Source organism: Musca autumnalis, unplaced genomic scaffold (assembly GCF_047663935.1).
Source record: "Musca autumnalis isolate F117 unplaced genomic scaffold, ASM4766393v1 scaffold_6, whole genome shotgun sequence".
NCBI lineage: Eukaryota > Metazoa > Arthropoda > Insecta > Diptera > Muscidae > Musca > Musca autumnalis.
This window is the reverse complement of record NW_027412199.1, coordinates 2,285,065-2,297,492: the sequence shown is the minus strand read 5'-3', so window position 1 is coordinate 2,297,492 and position 12,428 is coordinate 2,285,065. Positions and strand designations below refer to the sequence as shown.

The following is a 12,428-nucleotide window of genomic DNA, read 5'->3' as shown; positions in this document are numbered from 1 at the left end:
GGACGGACATGGCTATATCGATGTAGAATTGCACGCTGATCAAGAATATATATACTTTGTGGGGTCTACAATGATTATTTCGAGTAGTTACAAACGTAGTGACATATACCCCCATCCTATGGTGGAGGGTATAAAAATAATTACAAATTCAAATCTAAAAAACTATAATAAAATTAATTTTATTTATTTGTTTAGTTTTTTTTTTGTACTTACGTTGTTGAAACGAAAGAACATTAAACAGGATTCGTCTGGGCATCAATCTGTTACCAAAATAGTAAAGAGAGCCATGAAGAGCAATATAGCTATAATATCCCCATATTGGCATCATACATTCTCTAAAATAGAGAGGAGAGCGTAGACAAATGAAAAATTTAAATTAGTAGTAAACATTTACAAAACGAATTCTAAGAATATAATGAAAGTACCTGGGGATATATCAATTATCTTCAAATGTTTGTTCGAAAAAAGTTCCGTTGTACCAAAATGCAATAACAATCCATTTTGGCTGTTTGAAACATAACATTTTTACCATATTTAAACGTTAAAAATAATTAAAATTCAAATCTGAAAAACCATAATAAAATTAATTTTATTTATTTGTTTAGTTTTTTTTTTTTACTTACGTTGTTAAAACAAAAGAACATTAAACAGTATTCGTCTGGGCATCAATCTGTTACTAAAATAGTAAAGAGAGCCATGAAGAGCAATATAGCTATAAAGTCCCCATATTGACATCATATATTTTTAAAATAGAGAGGAGAGCTTAGACAAATGAAAAATTTAAATTAGCAATAAACATTTACAAAACTAATTGTAAGAATATAATGAAAGTACCTGGGGATAAATTATCTTCAAGTTTTTGCTCGAAAAGTGTTTCGTTGTGCCAAAAAGTGATAGCAATCCATTTTGACGGTTTGAAAGGTATACTATTTTACGATATTTGAACGTAAAGAAGAATAACAAGTTCTAATCTGTAAAAATACGGCAAATTTAAAATGTATTTATTTACATATTTATTCTTTATGTACTTACGTTGCTGAAACAAAAAAACATTAATCAGGAGAGCCATGAAGAGCAATATAGCTATAATATCCCCATATTGGCATCATACATTCTCCAAAATAGAGAGGAAAGTCTAGACAAATGAAAAATTTAAATTAGTAATAAACATTTACAAAACTAATTGTAAGAATATAATAAAAGTACCTGGGGATAAATTATCTTCAAGTTTTTGCTCGAAAAGTGTTTCGTTGTGCCAAAAGGTGATAGCAGTCCATTTTGATGGTTTGAAACGTATACTATTTTTACGATATTTGAACGTAAAGAAGCATAACAAATTTTAATCTGTAAAAATACGGAAAAATTAAAATGTATTTATTTACTTGTTTAGTGTTTATGTAATTACGTTTAGAAACAAAAGGACATTAAACAGGATTCGTCTGGGTATCAATAGTATTAATAGTAAAGAGAGCCATGTAGGTATGGAATTCATCTATGTAAAATCCCCATATTGGCATCATACATTCTCTAAAATTCAAATCTGAAAAACCATAATAAAATTAATTTTATTTATTTGTTTAGTTTTTTTTTTTTACTTACGTTGTTAAAACAAAAGAACATTAAACAGTATTCGTCTGGGCATCAATCTGTTACTAAAATAGTAAAGAGAGCCATGAAGAGCAATATAGCTATAAAGTCCCCATATTGACATCATATATTTTTAAAATAGAGAGGAGAGCTTAGACAAATGAAAAATTTAAATTAGCAATAAACATTTACAAAACTAATTGTAAGAATATAATGAAAGTACCTGGTGATAAATTATCTTCAAGTTTTTGCTCGAAAAGTGTTTCGTTGTGCCAAAAAGTGATAGCAATCCACTTTGACGGTTTGAAAGGTATACTATTTTACGATATTTGAACGTAAAGAAGAATAACAAGTTCTAATCTGTAAAAATACGGCAAATTTAAAATGTATTTATTTACATATTTATTCTTTATGTACTTACGTTGCTGAAACAAAAAAACATTAATCAGGAGAGCCATGAAGAGCAATATAGCTATAATATCCCCATATTGGCATCATACATTCTCCAAAATAGAGAGGAAAGTCTAGACAAATGAAAAATTTAAATTAGTAATAAACATTTACAAAACTAATTGTAAGAATATAATAAAAGTACCTGGGGATAAATTATCTTCAAGTTTTTGCTCGAAAAGTGTTTCGTTGTGCCAAAAGGTGATAGCAGTCCATTTTGATGGTTTGAAACGTATACTATTTTTACGATATTTGAACGTAAAGAAGCATAACAAATTTTAATCTGTAAAAATACGGAAAAATTAAAATGTATTTATTTACTTGTTTAGTGTTTATGTAATTACGTTTAGAAACAAAAGGACATTAAACAGGATTCGTCTGGGTATCAATAGTATTAATAGTAAAGAGAGCCATGTAGGTATGGAATTCATCTATGTAAAATCCCCATATTGGCATCATACATTCTCTAAAATAGAGAAGAGAGCCTAGACAATTAAAAAAATTAATTATTAATAAACAATTACAAAACGAATGGTAAGAATATAATGAAAATACCTGGGGATATATCAATTATCTTCAAATTTTTGTTCGAAAAGTGTTCCGTTGTACCAAAATACAAAAACAATCAATTTTGGCTGTTTGAAACATATACATTTTTACGAAAAACGCATTCCAAATTCCAATCTGAAAAACAGAAAGAAATTAAATTTAATGCATTTTTTATTTGATAAATTGTTATGTACTTACGTTGTTGGGATAAAAGGAAGTTACAACAGGTTTCGTTGCATGCAAATTAAAATCTGGAAAAAAGTGGCGAAATTAAATTAATTTTGAAATTTTGAATTAATTTTTAAGTGTACCTATCTTTTTAAATAATTATTTTTTAAAAACTTTGCAGATAACTGAACAGGTTTCTTGTACTGGACGCTTCAGTTGTTACTATATTAGTAAAGTTACATACAGAAAAGTAAAGCTATGCCGATTTTGTACGTCAATTTTATTTCTTGGCATTATCCATCATACTGAAAACGAACGAAAAATTCATAAAATGAATCACAAATACAGTTTGTCAAGTAATTGTTTTCACACTAAGAAAACGAACACTTTTCATGTATTATTTAGTAAAAAAAATTACAAATAGTTGTGATAAATATATCGAGGTTTTTGCAAAAATTAGTTGGTCGAATTGTTTAAGACCAGACTGAATGTATGTATAAATAAAGAATTAATCCACGCATTTCAACAATAATAACCAAAATCAACAATTAAAAAAATAAAATAAATGTTTTTTTTTTAAATAAAGTGAAGTTTCCAAAAAATACTCCATGTTTTTTGAAAATACATAAATCATGACATTTTATGAATGTTATTCCTAAAAAGGAAAAACTACTAATAAGTGTCAACAATATTAGGTATACGATATACCTACTAAGAGGGTTATTATATGGACCAAGGGGGATCCAGATCATAGTACATGCAATGTCCTATAGGTCTCAAACGGGAATATGTAGAAAACTATGACGTTTTATAAGTTTTTAGTTCACCAGGATAGACTCTCTTAATTACAATTAATAGTACCTACAGCAGACCTCGATCAGGAGGGTTTTCAGGTAGACTACAAAGTACCAGACCTTACTAACAGTAAACGGACCACTTATGCCCATATAACCAGGGCCTAAAAGTGGTTTGTTTAACTTGAAAAAAGTAAGAGATATGAGTATTTCATAAAACCGTTGAAAATATCACAAAATTAGGAATGTGTGGGGAACAGATTTGAACAATTTTCAGAAATTAGACACATTTCGTGTACTCTCAAGTACTACTGTTGCATATTTTTCTAAGTTACGGGGAAATAATGCAAAAGTGTTACCAAGGAATATCATGGAAGCCGAGAAACTTTGAAAATACGTGTAAACTGGCAATATCTTGCATATACATTTCTAATCATTTTTTGTCATATTTTGTTTGTTTAAAGGAATGCCCTTATCCCTTAATTAAATTTCAGTTAAATAAAACATAGGGTATTTTGGAAACTTCATGAATTTTTGAAAACATTTTCTTGACACCTAGCATTAGATGTTAATTGATGGTTTTGCTTATTATTGTTGAATTTCTACTGGCTACGATGATAAAAGGAACTTGTTCAAGGCTGCCAATAATAGAGAACTGGCAGACAATTTATTTAAAAATGGATGTAAATTTAAATGGTATTTTAATATTGAAAAATCGTTTAATGTATGATCGCTTATATCCTAACAACGGATGGTCAAATAAAAGTAGAAGAATAAAAGTACCTATGAGTATGTCAATATATTTTCTTTAACGAAAAATCCGTAATCGATCCAATCGAATATACTGCCCCAATATGAAGTAGGGTAAATTTACATATGGAATACACCAGTGTCATCATGTTGCAAATGTTGTTGCTGCTGTAGAAACTTGTGTACATGCTTTTTGTTATTGGAATTGTTGCATTAATTTATATATCCATTCCTTAAAATTGAAATAAAAATAGTAATACCTACATACGCATCATCTTAAATATATATGTTTCAAGACTTACCTCTTCATTCTAAGTAGGTTGTATCCTTCTTTGTACATATGTATATTTGCGAACGTACAATATGCACCGTGATGTAATGGTCAATATTAAATAACACAAGATGGTATTAGACTTGAAAGCATTGATGGTAAATTATCTCGCTTTATTGTATGTATATATCCGCTGAATTCGCTAGATCATTCTCAGTATAATACTGTTTGTCAATGTATTAATATTTAGAATTGTTGTGTTTTGTATATATATGAATTTTTGAACATTCATTTTAGATTTAATATTCTGCAAAATAAATAGTTGTATTTATATACGTTTTATCTGACCCTTTTCAAAATTTACCTAAACATTTGAAATGTGTTGTATATTTCTTTTTTGATGTCCTAATTGTTGGCTATTTCCACTGATGTCTGATTTCAATTAAAATGTTAGTGCTTGGAAACGCCATATGATGATATGAGATTGGGAAATATCACTTGTAATAGTTGACATTCTTCTTCTTTTCCACTATTCGGAAACACTTCTGCGGGGTCGATAATACCTTTGCGGTAACTTATAGTTCTAAATAACTATACTTTTCTTCTATATATGAAGATATTTTAATATAATTAAAATATCAAATTTTATGTATATTTGCTTACCATTTTAATGAAGAACTTGTTTATAGACCACATTTTTCGTTTTTCCTCCTTGAGCTAAGATATATGTATAAATTCTTTGGACTAGTAACTCGTGATTAGGCAACATAAAATTGCCCATGGGAAAAACACGCATCTGTTAGATCAACTCCAGCTACTTTTAAGGATTGGCCCTGGGACTTGTTTATTGTCATAGCGAAGGATAACTTAACAGGAAACTGCAGTCGTTTGAATTCAAATGGTATTAATGGGATTCGGGATATAAAGACCGTTTCATTTTTTGCACATCCAGTTAATATCACGGCTTCTATTGTGTATTTGTTCAATGCCTTGATCGTAGCCTTGTTCCGTTACAAAGTTTTGGTGGCTTTAAATTACGTAATAGCATCACCGGTGATCCAACTTTGAGAAAAAGTTTGTGGGGAGGGAACTGCGTCATCTGACTGAATGACTTTATCAATTGATAAGTATTCTTTTTGATCCCCTTGATACGCTGATATCAATAATTCATTTATGATAGCGGCCCTATCACTTTTGGGCGTTAAAATTGATCTCTCGCACAACCACTCATTTGTTTTCGCCATCAGATTTTTAATATCAGGATAAACCTTTTCATTTAATTCTTTGAGAGATTGAACAATGTTGCAAAGGTCTTTCGGTATTTTTATAATATCACATATGCTTTGGATATTTCCATTTCCAATTCTTATCAAGGTTGCAGAGAATTTTTTGGCTGAACTGTCTCCATGTATTTGTTTGGAAATATTGCACACTGGTGTCTCGACATGGGTCAAATTAAGAAGCAGCTTAAAGGTAGTGTGGGCAGTCTTCCCGCCTTCCAAAAGAGTTGCAGCTATTTCAGAGGACGCAACAGCTATCGCTTCAGAACCACTGCTTCGAATTTTCCGTAATAACAAATTAAGCAGATATGTTTTTCCAGTACCTCCTGGGGCGTCGAGGAAAAGTATATTTCCTTTTTGACTTGATATGCTTTCTATTATCTTAGAATAAACATGTTTTTGCTCTGTTGAAAGACTGTTTTCATCCAAATCTATATTTCTGTTGGAATATTATTTTCGTTAGTTCCTTCACTTAATAACTCAAAATTTTCTTCGAAATTATTTGAAGTTGCTGGAGCAGGCATTCCGTACTGACACAATTTTTGGCCTCCCATAGAAAGAACTATTTCTACAATTAGTTGAAGGCATTTATTATAAGAATAGTCTCTTTACGTTAGTGTGTTTCCAGAATGTCCACTGCCAGAATTGTGCAGAATATCTTCGGATAGGTTATCTTTGTGAGCTTCCCATAGACTTTTAGCATTTAAAACATGGCAGAATACTTATAATACTAAATGTTGGATGTAGTACACCATTGATATTTGTCAGATCCGAAAACGATGCTGGTCCTCTAATAAAGTGCAGTAACATTCTTAACTCTAAACTCTGCCCATGTTATTGTCCTTTCGCACAATTTCCCAACCCTCATCCAAATTTCCTCTCTTCCTTCTTTCAAATTTATTCGCTTTCCATACATAATATGAGGGAATTTCTGGATATAACAACGTTTTTGCAAAATCATCAGCATTGCACAATTCAAAAAATGCCAATAGAGTAGTTTTTGTAGGATTAGTTATCCGCTCTTCAATAATGTTTCGGGTGAAATAAACTCGTTCGCCATTTTCTAAATGTACTGCTAGGTGAAAATAGATGGATAACGTTCGTGTATTGAAAATGTCAATATTCTCCAAACGGCTTCCGAACTACTTATGTAACGTCCTGTTTGGTATAATTTTATTTCGTCCTTTCCATCCTCCAGGGAAAATACGGCTTGATCACTGCCTTTATTTATATATTTGCAAATGTACTTAATAGATTTTACGGATTTGCATATTTCCACATTTATATGGGCGTTAAAGGTTCTAAGTAGCACTGCATTATAGGGAACTACCCAACGGTTATCAGTAGTCATGTTTTGTATTTTAGTTTTAACAACTCCATTATCGGGAGATCTTCGGCGATATATTGGATAACTGTCGTCACCAGATTGTGTTTCAGCTACAAATGTTCGTGGATACTTTTGGGCACATTTATTGTTCTTCATACATGGGGAATTCATATTATCATTTAAACATGGGCCATGTATCATATTGTTTTTAACGATATTATGTAATGTTGGATCTTTTTCATGATCTGGAAGTTGTGCACATACAACATTATCAATCATGTTAGATTGAATGCGTTCTTCAAGCCAAAGTAATATATGAATGTGTGGTAAGCCCCTCTTTTGCCATTTAACGGTAAATATGAAACATGCAACTCCACCAAATATGTTACCCTTTCTTAAAGTGGCATGAGTGTTTTAACTTTTAAATGTGCGTTCATGCATATACCTTGGTCCACCAGTAAATGTTGAAGGAAGAATTTTTAACTGCCCTAGATCTGATAAATTTGTATCTTCTCTTCTTAAAGCGTCTCTCAAATTGACATAACTCTCAGTGCGAAGTTCTTTTTGGTGATTTCTTATGTAGTTAAGTCTTTCGGTCTCTATTTTTGCGTACATATCCACCAAATACTGATTAAGAAGAGATCTGTAGTACAGTATATGATTTTGTTGGTCGTTTCGAATAATTAAACAATATGCATAAAACGCTGCTGTTGATATTCTTTTTGATCACGGTTATTTGGATACTGGATCTATCAGCGGAATATTGATGCTGTACCCATCTTTTCCTCGGCAAAACATGAGAGGATACTGCAATGGATCATATGATCTGTGGAGTTCGTTAATGTGGTGACATTCATCGTCACGGTTTCGTATGACAATATCACGTTTTTGGAATTGTTGTCCCTCTATAACAATGACAATTTCTCTACAAGTCGGGGCCTTGTAACGCCCGCGGTGAGCATTTTGAGGGTTTTTTTCTGCGTAAATTACCACGTTAAAATTGTTACAGTCTGCTGGGACTCTTTCAACAGATGTCTTTAATTCCTTCATATAGGTATTTTCTGCATGAAGAATTGTTTGCAATTCTTTAACTATACCTGGTTTTGTATTGTGGAAATTTTTAAAACGAAGGTTAGTTTCTAAATCCTCTTCTACAACAAAATATATTTGTAGAAACTGCACATTTTCTTTGGACGGCGGAATCAAACCTCTAACCAAGTGGTAAACTTGGCCTTGTACTTCGAAGGTCGGCATAAATCCCGATTCTTTTACTTGCTTTGCTGCAAAGCAGGTCATTTGAAAACATCCATTGTATTGCCGTATATATTTTCCGAAATGTTTGTAGTCATGGTGATTTCCCACTAAAAGTGACATTACATATTCTGGTATGGGGCCAAAAGAAGAGAGCTTTACTTTTCCGGAAAGACAACACATTCCTGGTGAATCGTGTTTCCATTTTAAAGCATTGAAAAAAGGGCATATGCGGTCCATTTTGCCTATATTTAAAAATATATCTTCTTCATAATTTATAGTTGGGTCGTATTTGAATCCTGATTTCTCTTGTATGGACCATGCCCGTAATTGATTTTGCCGGTACTGAGATTGAGCCAAAGCGTGAGTTTCTGGATGTTTCCTTTGATATACAGCCTTTTCCTTTCTGTGCACTTCAGGATGTTTCCTTTGATATACAGCCTTTTTCTTTCTGTGCACATCAGGATGCTTCTTTGATATGCAGCCGTTTTCCCTCTGTGCACTACTGGATGTTTCTTTTGATATACAGCCTTTTTCTTTCTGTGCACATCAGGATGCTTCCTTTGATATGCAGCCGTTTCCTCTCTGTGCACTTCTGGATGTTTCTTTTGGTATACAGCCTTTTTCTTTCTGTGCACATCAGGATGCTTCCTTTGATATGTGCACTTCTGGATGTTTCTTTTGATATGACGCTTTTGCATTTCTATGCACTTGTGGATTTTTTCTCTGATAATTTGCAACTGATTTTCTGTGAGACTCAGGTTCATTTTTGTGGCATTTCTCGTTTGCTATTTTAAGTTGCTTTCTTCAAATGTCGTATGAAACTCTCGATCGTCGTTTTCGACTGACATTTTTAATAACTGTACTGTTGGGGGTTTCGTCGGTGGGTTGAGATAAATAGACATCGAAGTGCCGTGAAGATAGATGCCCAGTGAACCGCAATTTCTTTTATATTGTTTGGGTCACCCTGGCTTGTGTAATGCTGGCCGCCACAATAAACTTCAAAACAGTATTGATAGATTTCAGATGCAGCGCGTAATTCACAAATACTTCCGAATGTATGACTGAGACTCATTTTCTGACGACATACGTCTGCACTTGGATATATATCCCCATTTTCATCATGGGTAAAATTTGTGTAGTCATTCCAGTTTTGAACAATATACTCCACTATTTCAGCTCGAACCTCTGCAGCAAACATTTGGGTTCCATAAGCGTGGTAAGATATGGACCCAAAAAGACATGATCCATCTTTTAATTCCACAATTAATTCAGACTCCATCTTCCATGAAGAAAATATTGTCACAAAGAGATAAATATTTTAATGTTTGTTGTTTTTGAGCAACATGATATAATTTTAGAAATATTTGATAATAAATATATTTAATAATTCTATTTTACATAGATTTGGGATGAAAATAAATTATAAGTTTCTCAAAATCAATGAAATATATTCGTCATTTAAAAAAATGATTAAAAGATATAGTTTTATGACATATATTATCTTCTAACCCCAACAATAATTCTGTGTTGCTGGCGTTCACTAAGTATGTATATTAAATTACCTGTGTTCTTTAATTAAAATTACACATGATATTTAGTATTATTATATATTTGATATTGAGAGAGGGGTATATAGGTTTACGTTAAGTATTTCTATTACATCTTCTATGAATAAAGATTTGCAAAAAGAGATATACATATTTAAGGTTTGTTATATTGTGTATTTAGTCATACAAAAATTGCGTGTCATAACATTGTATAGTTTTGAAATATTTGGAATAAGTATATTTAAAATCATTCAATTTTTTGGGGTGAGAAGAAAATATAAGCTCTTTAAGATCTATGAATTGTATTTTTCATACAAAAATAGATTAAAACTATAGTATTATGACATATCTATCTTCCAACAATAATAAAAAGTCTGTGTCGTACGTCGTATACATTATGTAAATCATATCCGTGCTGGTGTTCACTATGTATACTGAACGACCTCTGTGTGTACTTTCATTTAATTTACCCATTCAACATAATAGTAGTATGTTTGGTATTGTGCGACAAAAATGTTGATTTTTTTCTCTACACAAATTTTCCTTATAACGGTTCCCCGCTTAGAGAAAATTTGATGGTCATGGGGAAATTTTTTATCTAATTGAAGTATACTTTGATATTTAGACGTCTTCATGGGTATCTGACAAAATACTGTTAAAAATGTTATAGATATAGCTATATATAGATTCTTTGGAGTATTTGAACCATTTATATTTTCCAATGGAATTTGCTGAATCCTGACATTTACGGTTCTGAGAAGGTAATAAACTGATGTGCCAAAAATGTTCAACATTGGTGCAATTTTTGGTAGCCTCTATTGAAGAATTTTACCGATATTGGATATTTTTTTAGAAATTGTATTGTAATTTGTTTTTATGCGCTTTGAGTACAATATATGCATACATACCGTTTAATTTAGAATTTTTATTAACTTTATTTATTTTAGCCGTTTCCACATTCATTGTGTTTGAAATAGCTTATTTAGTTCCATTCTCGTTACAATCTGCATACTCCTTTTTTATTACAACTGAGCTGTCAAAATGCAGATTCTAACGAGTATCGAATTACCGCCAACGCCACCTCTCAACATCGCCTACCAACCAAACCAAGTAATCTGTCTACCCTCTCTCTATATTATTTTACTTATTTCCCAAAAAAGCAACTGCTTTTTATTTTGAATTAAATCATTAAAACGTTCGTGTTTTATTTGGTTTTTATTTTCACGCAATTTCGGCGTAAACATTGGTCCTATCGAGCCTGGATACGAGCTTTTCAAATTTTCTAATTGGTTTTTGGTCTCGTTTTCTCGCAGCTTAATCATCATCAACATCAACAAAACACCATTATCATCATCTCTAATTATTTATTCCTTCCACTTTGGCAGGTAACCCCCGACAAGTCTTCCACGCAGCTCAAAATAAATGTGTGCTTTAAGGAACAGCGATGGTAAATTTGATTCACTGTGGTATCTCGTACCCAGCTAGGGCTCTGATAGACCCCGCTTCGGAATCTACGTTTTTGTCTGAGCGGCTTCAAACTTCCAGTTTCTTCTACGAATGTTAGTATTTCGGGCGTTAATTGTGCAATTTCGGCAAATTCACGCAAAGTTTGTTCTATTCAAATTGGAAGTCCATGCGATCCTTCGGTTTTGTTATCAACAAACGCATTAGTATTGCCACTAATTTCGGGAAGTTTACCATCCTTTACTGTCTCTTCAGATTTTAGGTCGCACATACCAAATATTCGTTTGGCAGACGTCAATTTATTTGATTCTCGTCCAGTAGATCTGCTGCTCGGTGCAGATTTATATCCGAAGATCTTGTTAGAGGGATGTCTTTCCATTATAGCGGGAACTTTGCTAGCACAAAATACTGTTTTCGGTTGGCTTGTCACTGGGCCAATCCCATCGTCGGAAATTAGAACCTTTGCTACGACAATTAATATTGAGGAAGAGGACTCTCTTAATAAAACTTTGTTGCGATTCTGGGAATTGGAAGAAACTCCTAAACGGAAAATGTTATCCCCATCTGACCGCATTTGCGAGGAAAATTCTGTTCGAACCACTCGTAGATCCTCTGACGGTAGATTTATTGTAACCCTGCCCTTGCGAACTGAGTTAGGAGTAAACGGGTATTTGGGGGAATCTCGTGGTAATGTCCTCAAGCAATTCCTTCGGAATGAGGCGTCCTTATTGAAAAACCCGGATGCAAAAGTCACATATGATAAGGTTCTGACTGAATATTTAGAGCTCGACCATATGAAGTCACTTTCTGCTGCCAATAGTAGCACCCTTTCATGTTATTTGCCTCACCATCCGGTCATAAACCTCGAAAAACAGACAATAAATTGCGGGTCGTATTTAACGCCTCGAATAAAACTTCTAACGGGAACAGTCTGAAGGACATTCTACATGTCGGGCCCACATTGCACCTCGAACTTGTACTTTTAAT

At 32.6% G+C, this 12,428-nt stretch overlaps 1 long non-coding RNA gene across 1 annotated transcript; it reads right to left on the bottom strand.

Moving 5' to 3' along the window:
• Window positions 1–248: 248 nt before the first annotated feature.
• Window positions 249–673, bottom strand: LOC141388134 (uncharacterized). The gene is made up of 3 exons (XR_012408735.1): window positions 624–673; window positions 426–564; window positions 249–335 (listed from the first exon to the last, which is right to left on the bottom strand). It is a non-coding gene; the product is annotated as an uncharacterized lncRNA (long non-coding RNA).
• Between the last annotated feature and the right edge of the window lie 11,755 nt (window positions 674–12,428).